The sequence below is a fragment of the Heliangelus exortis genome, chromosome 3 (genome assembly GCF_036169615.1).
Source record: "Heliangelus exortis chromosome 3, bHelExo1.hap1, whole genome shotgun sequence".
Lineage (NCBI taxonomy): Eukaryota > Metazoa > Chordata > Aves > Apodiformes > Trochilidae > Heliangelus > Heliangelus exortis.
Genome location: NC_092424.1, coordinates 112,006,516 through 112,020,937, shown reverse-complemented (window position 1 = coordinate 112,020,937; position 14,422 = coordinate 112,006,516). Strand labels below are relative to the sequence as shown.

The window sequence follows — 14,422 nt, the reverse complement described above, 5'->3', positions numbered from 1 at the left end:
TCAAACATACATTGCAAAACACAAAAGCTGACTATTTTAAATGGAAGTATTTTAAAAGAAATTTTCCAATGAAAACTGCTCATATTTTATGTGAACTAGAAAGCATTTCCTAATTAGCATCAGCCTTTGACTCACTGTACCACAAACTTTCTTCTACTCCCCATGCTTGCAGAAATTTCCTTTTTAAAAAAGTATTGAGAATAAATAATCTGTTTTCAAGTATTGAAGTACTGAGTGACATTTAAATTCTTCAATATTCCAGAAAACAAGATTTTAGGGCAAAGAGTATTTCTGATCTTCTCTTCATTTGTTAAAAAAAAAAACCAAAAACAAACAACCTGTAACACACAGGTGACATAGGATCTAGTTAGCCTGAGGTTTGATGCTGCTTCTGTCAACAACATGTCCCAGAACTTGGAAAAAAATCAGCTCATGGTGAGAACTGAGCAGATTTGAACAGTAATAATGAAAAAGGACTGAATTATCAGAATTTTTAACACTGTGGATAGCCACATTTATCACTCTCTGTCCTCTCTACTGTTCCTTGCCAAATCAACCTTGGTTTTGTCCTTTTCATAGGAGTTGAAAGTTGAGTGTAAGGGCCATGGAACAAAGTGTTAGTGCTTTAGGGGTGTGTGGTGAGCTGGTCACCAAAACCCCTTTGGTGACCCTGGGTTCTGAGGGACATGGTCAAAACTCCTTTCTGCAGAACCCTCTGGAGGTGCATCCCAGACTCTCCAAGAGAATTCCACAGGAATGAATTATCCTAAACACCACCAGCCTCTGCTCCAAAGCCAGAGCACACTTCAACTTGTCTTCACTTACACCTGCTGGGTTTGTACTGCTGAGAGGCTGCCAAAGCAAAACACTTGAATTCACAACCATTTCCCCCCAAGGAGAGAAAGAACAAACTACACCCAGCAGACAGATGTCACATCCCTTGATGCAGGGCAGGGAGGAGTTCAGGCACTGTTATGTGCCCAGAAACTTCAGAATCTGAACAGTTCAGTATCCAAAGACTCAGCAAAACTCAGGTTTGCTTGAGCTCTTCTTTGTTCCCTTTTCTGTTGCTTACTTCAGCTGTTAGACCTTTGCTTCCTTGCCCTGTCCTCTCAACAACAGTCTGGCTCAGCAATAAAAATTGGACAAAAATCATCCTCACCACCAAATCTGAGGTCCTTATCCCAGAGTATTCTGTGAGGGAGAAGAGTAATCCATCACCATCATAATACTGGCAACTGACTCATCCTGGAATCATAGAATGGTTTGGGTTGGAAGAGACCTCAAAGCCCACCTTGTTCCCACCACCCTGCCATGGGAAGGGACATCTCCAGGTTGCCCAAAGCTCCATTCATCCTGGCCTTGAACACTTCCATTTAACACTTCCATTTAATTAAAAATGTAATGATGATTAAATTAAAATTTAATGATGATAGAACACAGAAGGGACCAACTATCCCACTGCATGATCATCTTCTCCATCATAACCTTCCTTTTTTTCTTAACTGAGGGATTCATGCAGTTATTAGAAGATGGTTAAATTAGTGATGTTAGGCAGCAGGTGACATTCCCCTATAAATTTATGTATGACAGAAAAGTATTTAAAGAAAATATATTGAGATTCATGATAGCTGCCAGAGTGGGGCTGTAGATGTAGGGAAAAATACAACAGTGGATTTCTTGACCTTGTCTGATTAGTCTGAGAAAACACAAATCAACCCAAATTAACTTCAAATTTCCAAACATGTCTGACAGATGAAGTGAGGTCAGAGAAAGGAAGGTGAACCACAAGGCTACCCTGATGGAGAAAGGTTTGCCATGAAGTCACACCCCAAAAACAGGCATTTGTTGTGACTGGGGAGGAAAAAAAGGAAACACTCACAGCTGAAGAAAGAATAAATCAGTAGAGAAGTCAAAAATTCTGGATTGCAAGTGGAAAACGTTTTTTTTTTTTTTTTCCTTTGGTTTCAAGCACATTTGCAGGTTGAATCATTTATTTTGCTCCAACTTCTGGTTTGCTTAACCACCTGAAACAATTAGTTTCATCACCAGTGTGACAAGCCAAAATCAGAAGACACCTTTGGAGAAAGGTTGGACACCCTACAATAAATAAAAAGTCAGCAAAAATAAGTCTGTTCTGTGAACATCCAATCCTTCTGCAGGCCAAGTGGATCCAGCAGCCTGCTCAGAGGTTGCTAAATCCTCCTCTACTCCCTGATTTCTGGGAGAGAACACGTGCTGCTATTTCCTCTCTCATTCCTGCAGTATTGTTCCCAATCCCAAATGCCACCTTACACCAATCCTACTCCTTGTGCAGAAAGGAAGAAGCTCCTTGGTGTGAAGGGCCATCCCCTGGGCTCTGTGATGCAGCAGCTGAAGGGAAGAGACTGCAGAACACTCAGAACCAGGGAGAGGAGGGCAGGTAGCAGCCTGGGAGATCAAGGCTCTGTCAAGAACTTGCCCACCTGGCTTGAAAATCAACAGGAAGCCACCTGCTCAGTGCTCACTTCCATGTACAAATCCTGTTATGATAGGATCAAAAAAAAAAAAAAAAAAAAAAAAAAGGTACTTTTCCTTGTTTTGAATTAGTGCACTGGAATTTTATATATAATATATATATATATTTATTTTTTTTTTTTTAGGTGTGGGTTTTTAAGGAAATCTCTTTGATGACACAAATATTTTTAAGAGGAAAAACAAGACAAAGCTGTCCCATAAAAGTACAGAGCCATGACGAGGGCTGTTTGGGAGGAAGGGATTACACAGGACAAAAATAAGGTTAACTTTATTCTCTGGTACTCAAGCCCATATCCCTAGGTACTGATACATTCCTTTCTCACACTACACACATATAAAGAAAAAGAAAAGAGGAGGAAAAGAGGAGGAAAAGAGGAGGAAAAGAGGAGGAAAAGAGGAGGAAAAGAGGAGGAAAAGAGGAGGAAAAGAGGAGGAAAAGAGGAGGAAAAGAGGAGGAAAAGAGGAGGAAAAGAGGAGGAAAAGAGGAGGAAAAGAGGAGGAAAAGAGGAGGAAAAGAGGAGGAAAAGAGGAGGAAAAGAGGAGGAAAAGAGGAGGAAAAAAAGGAAAAAAAGGAAAAAAAGGAAAAAAAAGGAAAAAAAGGAAAAAAAGGAAAAAAAAGGAAAAAAAAGGAAAAAAAAGGAAAAAAAGGAAAAAAGGGGAAAAAAGGGGGGAAAAAGGGGGGAAAAAGGGGGAGAAAAGGGGGAGAAAAGGGGGAGAAAAGGGGGAGAAAAGGGGGAGAAAAGGGGAGAAAAGGGGGAGAAAAGGGGGAGAAAAGGGGGAGAAAAGGGGGAGAAAAGGGGGAGAAAAGGGGGAGAAAAGGGGGAGAAAAGGGGGAGAAAAGGGGGAGAAAAGGGGGAGAAAAGGGGGAGAAAAGGGGGAGAAAAGGGGGAGAAAAGGGGGAGAAAAGGGGGAGAAAAGGGGGAGAAAAGGGGGAGAAAAGGGGGAGAAAAGGGGGAGAAAAGGGGGATGGGAGAAAAGGGGGAGAAAAGGGGGAGAAAAGGGGGAGAAAAGGGGGAGAAAAGGGGGAGAAAAGGGGGAGAAAAGGGGGAGAAAAGGGGGAGAAAAGGGGGAGAAAAGGGGGAGAAAAGGGGGAGAAAAGGGGGAGAAAAGGGGGAGAAAAGGGGGAGAAAAGGGGGAGAAAAGGGGGAGAAAAGGGGGAGAAAAGGGGGAGAAAAGGGGGAGAAAAGGGGGAGAAAAGGGGGAGAAAAGGGGGAGAAAAGGGGGAGAAAAGGGGGAGAAAAGGGGGAGAAAAGGGGGAGAAAAGGGGGAGAAAAGGGGGAGAAAAGGGGGAGAAAAGGGGGAGAAAAGGGGGAGAAAAGGGGGAGAAAAGGGGGAAAAAAGGGGGAAAAAAGGGGGAAAAAAGGGGGAAAAAAGGAGGAAAAAAGGAGGAAAAAAGGAGGAAAAAAGGAGGAAAAAAGGAGGAAAAAAGGAGGAAAAAAGGATAATTAGGATTTGGTTTGTGCACCCAGTTAAGCAGCTATGCCAAACGATTCCTCACATGGTTATGCTGCTTTAATTCTATTTACACACCTCACATAAGATTCTGGATCACATTTTTTATGCCATTTCCTCTAGAGCTGGCTTCCTTCTCTCCATTTTTTTTTTTTTTTTTGGTTTTTTCCTCTTTTCTTTAACTCCCAGTGGAGTTAAATCCCACTGGGGAACCAACCCTTCAGGATAAGGTGTTACACAGTGGAGAGATGACAAAATTCAGCCTAACTGAATCAAGTAAGATCAAGTCTTTTACCATCACAGGCCTGCATATTACTTCATTTTTTTTCCCCAGTTATTTCATTACACCCCTTTATGGCTGCAGTGCCTGAGAGGACATGACCCACTCAACAGTCTCACTATATTTAAATGACAAAAAGCACTCAATCTTTCTGATTAGAGACCCCCTCAACCTCAGTACAAAGCCATGACAGTGGGTTTTTTTTTTTCCTCCTTTCCTCCTTCTTTAAACCTGAGGGGTTTTGGGTTTTTTTCCAATTCAGAAAACAGAAGAATTACAACAGTAATGAAGTTTTCTTTGGGCTTTTCCTCTGGAGAACATTCACAACTTAAAAAGCAAGGGCAGCAAAAAATCCATCTCCAAAAAAAAAAAAAAAAATAAAAAAAATGAATGTACTGCAGCTTTCACACAAAGTGTAGTTAAAAAATGACTAAGTTTTCTTGATATATGAATTTGTGGGGAACCCATTTATCAATGACCTGTTTACCTGTGCAGCAGAGTCCCTCAAGCCAAGGGCCATGTCATTCCCCTTTGACTGATTAATTAGCTGATCAAGGGAGATTTTTCACTCCGAGGCATGATGGTTTATCCCAGCTAATGCATGGTCTCTAATGGTAACACATTAAAGCCAACTCTGCTCTTTAAGCCATCGAAGTGACCAAAAAGAAAGGAGAGCAGATAAATCAAAAGAGCTCCCCCCAGTTTTTTTTTTCCTCTTCCTAACAACCCCCCCAAGGAATGAGCACTGGAGGGTGAGACTCTTCTCCAATGAAGAGAGAAGCAAAAGCACCATTTCTTCCAACTGGGTGATGTCTCCTCCTCTCCCTCTCTGCTGATATCTGAGCAGCAATAATTTATCCTCAGTTGATTAACAAGGTGCTTACAGAACAGGCAACACAACATCAATACTCTGCTCTTCCTCCTTTTATCAAAAAGCACCACGAGGACACCATGCTGGGTAAAGGAATTTATAACTGATGCTCCTGGAAACCTCTTCTCTGCGTGGAGTATTCAAGGATTAAAAATATGGCCCAAATTAACACCTTCACTGTTCTAAACACCATGCCCCACGTTACCAGCTGAGAGCAGCAAGGTTTTAGATCTACTTTATGCCAGTCTGTGCTGCCAGAAGATTTCACAGAATCATAGAAACATAGAATTAGCCGGGTTGGAAGGGACCTCAGAGCTCATCAAGTCCAACCCTTGATCCACTCCCCCCATGGTTCCCAGCCCATGGCACTGAGTGCCACATCCAGGCTCTTTTGAAATATCTCCAGGGATGGAGAATCCACCCCTTCCCTGGGCAGCCCATTCCAATGCCTGATCACCCTCTCCAGAAAGAAATTCTTTCTAATGTCCAACCTAAACCTCCCCTGGCACAACTTGAGACCTCTTGTGCCCTCTTGTCTTGCTGAGAGTTGCCTGGGAAAAGAGCCCAACCCCCCCCTGGCTCCAACCTCCTTTCAGGGAGTTGGAGAGAGTGATGAGGTCTCCCCTGAGCCTCCTCTTCTCCAGCCTCAACACCCCCAGCTCCCTCAGCCCTTCCTCACAGCACTTGTGCTGGATCCCTTCACAGCCTCCTTGCTCTTCTCTGGACCTGCTCCAGCACCTCAATTCTCCTTCCTGAGCTGAGGGGCCCAGAACTGGACACAGGACTCAAGCTGTGGCCTCCCCAGGGCTGAGCACAGGGGCAGAATCCCTTCCCTGGACCTGCTGGCCACGCTGTTCCTGACACAGCCCAAGATGCCATTGGCCTTCTTGGCCACCTGGGCACACTGCTGCCTCCTCTTCAGCTTCCTGGCAATCCAGACTCCCAGCTCCCTTTCTGCCACTCTGTGCCCAGCCTGGAGCTCCCCATGGGGTTGTTGTGGCCAAAGTGCAGGACCCAGCATTTGGCCGTGTTGAACCTCATCCCATTTGCTGTACTTTACCACTCATGTCCAGCAGAAGATGCATTCAGCCCTTCAGCTGTATTGTCATTGCTGTCCTCCTTGTGAGTTTGGGTCACCAACCTGGAGTGGCTGCTCCTCAAGCCAGCAAAGGCCTTGTTCTGCTATCTGCTGCCAGAAGCTGTTTTTGAGGTTTGTTTCCTCTTTTATTTTATTTTTTTTAAAGAAATAATCCCTCTGGCTGTTCTAGTCCATGGTATGCAGCAGACCAAAACCAGAGAAGCCAAAGCAGCAACTGCAGCATTGCACAAGTTGAAAAAAGCCTTTGCTAGTGGCAATTTTCATAGATCTAATTCAAAGAGTCCAAGAGAAGACCAGACCAGGTGAGCCCACAAACCTGCTGCTGTCCTCTGATACTGATGCTGCAGAAGACCAACCAACATTTTAAATAAATTAAAAATGCAGCCTTCTCAAGAACTGAACATGTCAAGAGGGTTGAGCAGTAATCACCTGCTTACAGGAACATACTCAGCATTTGCACAGAAACAAGAGATTGGGAATTTAATTTCTTGGTTGGAATTGTCAGTACTGGGTTAATGGTTGAGCTCGATGATCACAAAGGTTTTTTTCCACCTAAATGTTTTTGTGATTCTACAAATGCACTTCACTATTAGATGTGCCCTAAAATCAGTGAAGAGCCAGCCATGTATCTCTAGGAAGGATCCAGAGTCATCCATTTTTACCACCTTTGGAGAGAGTGAACACTTCTGCTTGGGCACCTGTCCCACATCACTAGGAAGGGAGGCTGGAAAAGATGCCTAAATCTTCTACCAGTAAAGTCCAGTGGGATTAAATCCCATCTTTTGTTACTCAGGCTTTTATTTGCCTTGGTTGGAACAAGCACTTTGGCATTCCAAATTTTAACTCCAAATCCAACAAGCTCCACAACCTGGGAATAATAACACCTAGGCACAAGATGCTCAGTGTCTCTAAAAATGCAATTATGCTCTCTGACAAAAAAAAGTATAATTAAAAAAGAAGGAAAGATGTTGAAGACACTGTCTCAGTATTTACTTTGTCCTCCTCCAGAACACATTGACAGCAATTACATTTTTACTCTGATTTCTTAAGGAAGTAAAGTTTTCATCATCATTCTGCCCAGGTACTTGTGTACATCATGCACTCCTCTCTCTCCAGCAACTTTTTAATCCAACCTAACAGAAGATTTTGAAGATCTTAAGACACTAAAATATTTCATGAAACCAGGCAGCTGGGCAGAGAAGGCAAATGGATCAGCAGGGGCAGGGAATTCAGTGTGAACTCATCTCCTTTAGCCCTACAGAATCCAAACACAACAAAACCACAGGAAATCAAAGCTTCAGGACTGGAGTTATTCACAGAATGATCTGTTAGGAGATGTTCTACTTCAACCAGTTCAGCTTTAACCATTCCAATGGGTCTAAAAGTGTTAAATTTATTTTTTTTTTCTTGGCATCATTTACTAAGGAGCTGGGATTTCCCTCTGGAGACTCTTCCACTGCCCTGCTGACATCACTGCAAGGAAGCCTGCTGAAGAGTAAGCTGGTGTCTTCCTTTTTCTAATTGAAGTTCTCACCCCCAGCACCATTCTTGGCTTTTACCTACCCTGATTACTATCCCTTCCCTTCCTCTGTTTCTCCCTCCCCCTGACCCCTGGATATTTATAGACAGATAGGTCACCTTTTTCTGCTTCTTTTCTGAGATGAACATATCCAGTTCCTCCAACTCTCTCCTTCTAGGACATGCCCTCTAACCCCATCACCCACTTTACTAAATCCTTTTGGACCCACTCCAGGTTTTTCAGGTCCTTTTTCTGTTCTACTTCTCAGTTCCAAATACCTGTTACACTGCTGCAGTCTCCAAAGCAGAACAGTGAAAAACTTAGGAGTTAAAAATTAACTGATTTTCTCTTTTGCTGTTTTTTGGAGGGTTTTTTTCTTCCTCAACACTGCTGAAGAAAGAACAGCAAAATAATTTCTATGCCACCTCTGCAACAGAGATTTTTGCTACAGGTAAAAAAGTACAACAGCCTGAACTTGTGACTTGCCTAAAAAAAAAACAATTTGGAGACCCCACAAAAATCAATCTCATGATTGGTGATTTTGCAGAAAGTTGAAGCATAGGGAATTCTGTCAGTTTTACCCAAAGCTTCAGTGAGCCTATGGCAGAGTCAGACTTTAATGGATTTTCAGTTAGGTCCCCTAAGATTAACTAACATGCTTTTCTGATAAGTGCTGGGAAATGTAAGTCAGTTGAGGAAGTTCTGCAAAATGTGTCAGGAGACAATTTCCTGATTTAAAAAAAAAAAAAAAAAAAAAAAAAAGTGAAAAAAAGCAACAGGGTGGATGGTTACATTTCTAATGACCAACAAGGAAGAAATCCCTGCCAATTTGAGACTTTGGGGCTACTTGGGATTAGGTGGTTTAAGGGAACTTACGCAGGTTTACACCATCCGAGTCACAAAAATTTGGAGGAAGCAGATTACTCATCAAATGACCCAAGGCATGGAAGTGAGATGGAGGCAAAACATTCAAACATTCAGTTTTCTACACATCTCAACCTGAGTTATTACAAATGTGCCAGCAAATCAGAGCTGCTCCCCCAACCCCCAAAGCAAAATCAGTGCCAGAATCATGTTGTTCAGCAACCAAGTTGGGATTGTCTGTAACTCATTCCCAAATCCTCAGTCTCACTCAGGAGCATTTTCTCCAGTGATAAGGCTTCATCAGGAAACACAGCTGGATGGAGGAAGGAAATTCTGAGAAGCCAAAAAAATAGTGGGGGTTCCAGGAAGTTCAACCAGATAGGAACTAATGGAATTTGTTTTTCTGTCTCCCCAGCTCCCAGTGTTCCTAAGCAAGTGAGAAAATCAGAGGGAAAGTGGGGGCAAAAAAAATATAAAAGTCTGGCTGATCTTACCCTGCAAAACAGGTCCTCACTGCAAGTCTCCAGAGAGCACCATAATTACAATTCAATATTTTTGATCACTTACTCTCCCTGGGAAAAACTGCAAACGTTTTCAATTTAGGTCCACCCTGAAGCCCAGCCATTGTTTTCTTCCCCCCATTTTTCTGACTTGTGGTTGTTTGTTTTTTTTAAACAAAGGTCCCCGTGTAGTTTATTAAGGAGGTTTTAGTTGGGACACATGATTTATCAAAAATAATTTTTAAAGTACTGCTATGCCTAGAGCTCAGAAGAATTAAAGGCTGTTAAGTGCCTAAGATTAGCAACACATATCCAAGAACCATCAAAACAACAGCTCCAAGTAGTACCTCAGTTTTATTACTTCTAGAGAAACTCCTTTTGACCCCTGGGGGCAAACAGCATTTCCTTTCCTATCCTTTGCAATTCCACTCTTTTGCAATCTTTACAATCCTTCAGCCAACTCCCTCTTCCTTTGATAAGGTAGATAATTCAAATTGCAACATCCCCACTTACTGTAGTAGTGTAAGTGTGAAACAAGAGAAAAGATCCATTAACCAGGCCACTCCTAGGCTACTGAGACAGTTAAAAAAGTGAGTTAAGACAGCTCAGATATTAAGATAGCATGAAACTTCTTCTGCCAAAGACCCCAGAGGTCAAGATCATAAAATGATTGCAAATGGCTAAACTAGAAAAGACTGAACACAACTAATTGGATCAGTGTCTCTGTGATAAATCTGATTTTTTGAGACACCATTTATCACAGCTGCAGTCAGAGCTGATGGATTTTTGACAAGCACATCAGAAGAGCCAGGATCATCTTGCAGGTCCAGAGACCATGTCACTTGGCCTTGTGCCCTTCCACCAGGTTTCCATTCAACCATAAGCCCAGATGGAGTTTTCCTGGGTTTCACTTTTTCCCCTCCCTTTCCTAATCTTTAAGAACAGTGTGGTAAAACACCAAGCAACCAGACAGACCTAGCAGGACAGGGCTAATGAACACCAAGTTAATACCACTGCCAGAATCCACTGCATGCCAAGCCACTGGAAGAAAGAGAAAAACTCCAGGGCCATGGGTACAACATCTCTCAGGAATAACAGAAGGTCCACAACTCAGGCAGATGAAAAACTCTGCCACAGTGCCACCAATTGCACACATCCATAAACATTTCCATAACTTCCACTGTGTCTCTGATGTCTACAGAAGTGCAAATGATCGTTTACTGCGAGTCCATTTACAGTGTGAGCATTTTGTTATTCCAAAACATTCCCATTTTCTGCTCAAGTGATCTCTTCTTTCATCCATCCACTGAGTTTTGTCACAGGTTTAGAGACTTGAAGGGAGGGAGATATCAAAAAATCAGTTGGGCAAGGTCCTGAGCAACTTTGCCAAAGCTGATCCTGCTTTGAGTAGGGCACTTGGAGTCTTCCAAGTGTCCTCCAATCTCAGTTATTCTGTGTTTCAATGAAAAGCTGTTCCTACATCTTTCCATGAAGAACCCAAGATGATTACAGCATCACAGAGTCACAGAACCATTGAGGCTGGAAAAGACCTCTGAGAGCAAATCCAGCCTGTGACCCAACACCACCACAACAGCCAGACCATGGCACTGAGTGCCACATCCAGGCTCTTTTGAAATATCTCCAGGGATGGAGAATCCACCCCTTCCCTGGGCAGCCCATTCCAATGCCTGATCACCCTCTCCAGAAAGAAATTCTTTCTCATGTCCAACCTAAACCTCCCCTGGCACAACTTGAGACCTCTTGTGCCCTCTTGTCTTGCTGAGAGTTGCCTGGGAAAAGAGCCCAACCCCCCCTGGCTCCAACCTCCTTTCAGGGAGTTGGAGAGAGTGATGAGGTCTCCCCTGAGCTTCCTCTTCTCCAGCCTCAACACCCCCAGCTCCCTCAGCCCTTCCTCACAGGACTTGTGCTGGATCCCTTCACAGCCTCCTTGCTCTTCTCTGGACCTGCTCCAGCACCTCAATCTCCTTCCTGAGCTGAGGGACCCAGAACTGGACACAGTACCTGAGGTGAGACCCTGAGTACAAGAGGAGAATTACACCCCTAGTCCTGCTGGCCAAATCCTATGATTCTGTGATCCTGGACTGAGACAACTAAAAACAATCAGTTGCTCTCCACAAGTCCCTGAAAGGAGGTTGTAGGGAGGTGGGTGCTGAGCTCTTCTCTCAAGTGAACAAGGGCAGAACTAGAAGAAATGGCCTGAAGTTGCACCAGGGGAGGCTTAGAATAGATACTAGGAAGAATTTCTTTACTGAGAGAGTAGACAGACGTTGAGATGGGATGTCCAGGGAGATGGTGGAGTCACCATCCCTGGAGGTATTTAAAAACTGGGTAGATGAGGCACTTCAGGACATGCTCTAGTGGCCATGGTGATATACACACACACACACACACACACACACACACACACTCACACTCACACTCACACACATATATATATGCTTTTTTATTTTATTTTGGGGAAGGAGGGGATGCTGACAGTTGGATGTGGGGATTTTAGAGGTCTTTTCCAATCCCAATCCTGTTATTCTATGAACTTTTCAGGATATCTTTGTCAAAAGATTCTAACTCCACTGTGAGCTGAGGACTGAGGACAGGTCACCTGGTTGAAATCTAAGTTGTACTTAAAGCTTCTTAAACTTCACTTTTGAAAAAAGAGGAGGAATCAAATACCTTAGAAAAAGCCCTAGAGAGAAGACTTCAAGCTACAGGTAACTCCTTTTATTATCTCAGTTGCAAGCACACCTGGAAACCTGCAATCAAATTAATTCACAGTTGCAGTTCCAACTCTTCTGTGAGTAAGGAACCTTTCCTCATCTACTGTGAAGAGGGACAACACCACACAACTGCTACTCCTGGTTTGCAGGAGCTGCAATTAGGATCTGCAATTAGAGTCTGCAGCCTACCACAGCTTGAAGGGATAACCCAGGGCTCTGATGGACACCAGGACTCCTCTACATTATCTCACCACAGAAACAGATATGAACAACTCACTTCAGGAAAATGACAGAACTTTCCTGCTCCTGTAGTGCACCCTCTGCTCCATAAGGGAAATATCCAGAGCCTAGGGAGTTCAAAACAAAGCAAAGAGACCCAGGGAACAGTACTGCAAATCCTCATGGAGCAGTTTCATTTATGCCACCTTAAGGACCAAGCTCTGGAACGTGATGGGAAAGGATCATGAGAGTTCATGGGTGCAATGAAATGAAATTGCTGAGAGCTGGAGAACCTGAGCAATGCATTTTTTGCTCTGTGCAAACTCCACAGATCTCTGATCCATGAAGAAATGGAGAGGGAGGCAAAAAAATAAAAAAAGAAATAGAACAATTATGCTGCCTCTGGCTTTCCCTGTGGCTGCTTAGCAGCAGACAGTGGCCAGAAGAGGACAATGCAGCTCCAAATGACATTACCTCCTGCCTGTATTTGGATGGGGAAATCTGGGTGCTTAAGAAGGAACAGTCTGTGACTTTTTGCCAGAACCTTGACCCAATAGCTCAGTGTTCAGTGAGGGGGAAAAAGGAAACCTGCACAGCAGCCACCAACCAACTGCTGCATTGCTCAAGGGATTAGCAAAAAGTGTGCACAGACTTCACAGAGCCCTTGCAAGCAGCCACAACTGCAAACAACATTAAGTTTATCAATAAACTAACAAACACCCCACTGGATTCAGGCCCTGAAGAAGCAAAAAGCACTTTCCAAACTTACTTTCAGTTTTGAAAGACATAGAGAGGAAACAAGAGAAATCATGTGGGACAGTTCCTGGGTGGGCAAAATCTACTCCCTCAACTGTTGCTGTGTTGATTTGCATTCAATCCCAGTTTTTTTTTTTGCTTTGTACTGATCTGACAGCAAGGGAGCTGAGAAGGAGATCCATGGCATATTTAGCTGATGGGAAGCTTTAATCAAGGGGGATTTGATGGTGCAACCTTACCTAAAACCTTTGAGACCTGTGAGAGACTTCTTGGACTTGAAGTCCTCAAATGCTTATTTCAAGTCCAAGCTAAGATGGGCTCATTGAGGCTGATGGCCTCCTCCCAAGCTCTTACCTTTCAAGCCAAACCATTTGACTTGAAACAAAGGTTCACACTGTTTTTCAGTGTCACACAAGACAGGACAGTTCTTTATTCATTTAAATTTTTTCTAACTTCCCAGTTCAACCAACTGTATTTTTGTAGTTTAGAGAGCAGAACTCAGAAAACAGATTTGACATTTTTCTCTCTCCTACCAATAACTTTAAAGCCTACAGCAGATTCACTAAAATTATAAACACACAATGGCAAGAACAAATCCTTCAAACTCTTTAATTCAAGACACTCCACTGAAGTATATTTTACAGCCAGTTTTTTCCAGTGAAGAATCCCCAGTGAAACCCTATTTGTTCTTCACAAGCTCCCTTGCCATTCTGCCTCACATTTACACAGCTCTACCCATGATCTCCTAGCACATTCTTCCCCCTATTCCTCTCCTCCCAAACTTCATCATGGCCTTGAGTGAAGTTACAGAATAATTTTCAAGAGTACTGCACAGTGAACAAAATGACAAATCCAGGGTATTTTAGAAATTTCCATTTCATTTCAGCCCCATCATACTTTCTAACTACAAGAGACTCCAGAGACCCTTGAACCAACAGGGCAATACTTGCAATGTATTAATTAATGCTTTTTCAGGTGTTATTTCAAGGCCAGGTTGGACCAGGCTTTGAACAACCTTGTCTAGATGAGAAGCATCCCTGCCCATGGCAAGGATGTTGAATTAGATGATTTCTAAGATCCTCAGCCCTTTCTATGATTGTCTTTTCCAAAGAATTCTTCTGGAGCCATTAGTCATGTTGCAGTGTACATCTGTCATTTTACATACTGATCTAGTCTCTGCAAGTGGAAAATGCCACTGACTACAAAAATAAAATAAAATAAATGCACAAACCTGGATCTCATTACACAAAGTTGGAGAAAAGTCTGTGCATTAAATATTTATCAGGGTTTGAGCCATCTTTGAAGCCTGTGTTCAAAGATGAACAAGGCTCTGCAGCTGTTCAGCCTTCCCCAGTTCTTGTCAAAAACAAAGGCAGCTTGCTGAGCTTGCCCAGTTGCTGCTCAGTGTCAAGATTTTCTTCTGGAGATTCATGGAACTTTCAGTTGAAATCAAACTGATTTCCTTTGTGATGCATGTTGCTTAACAAGAGTAAAGTCAGGAAATGGAGATTCCTAACCTCACAGCCCTTACATCACAGTGATTCATCAAAATCAGTATAAAATTCACTCTTGTTTTCTAACAGCTCCTCCACCTGCAGCCCTCAGGTTGG

At 43.1% G+C, this 14,422-nt stretch overlaps 1 protein-coding gene across 1 annotated transcript in view; it reads right to left on the bottom strand.

Annotated features, from left to right (window-relative positions):
* Positions 1-14,422, bottom strand: part of PINX1 (PIN2 (TERF1) interacting telomerase inhibitor 1) — a 69,064-nt gene that overhangs the window by 35,530 nt on the left and 19,112 nt on the right. The window lies entirely within an intron of this gene.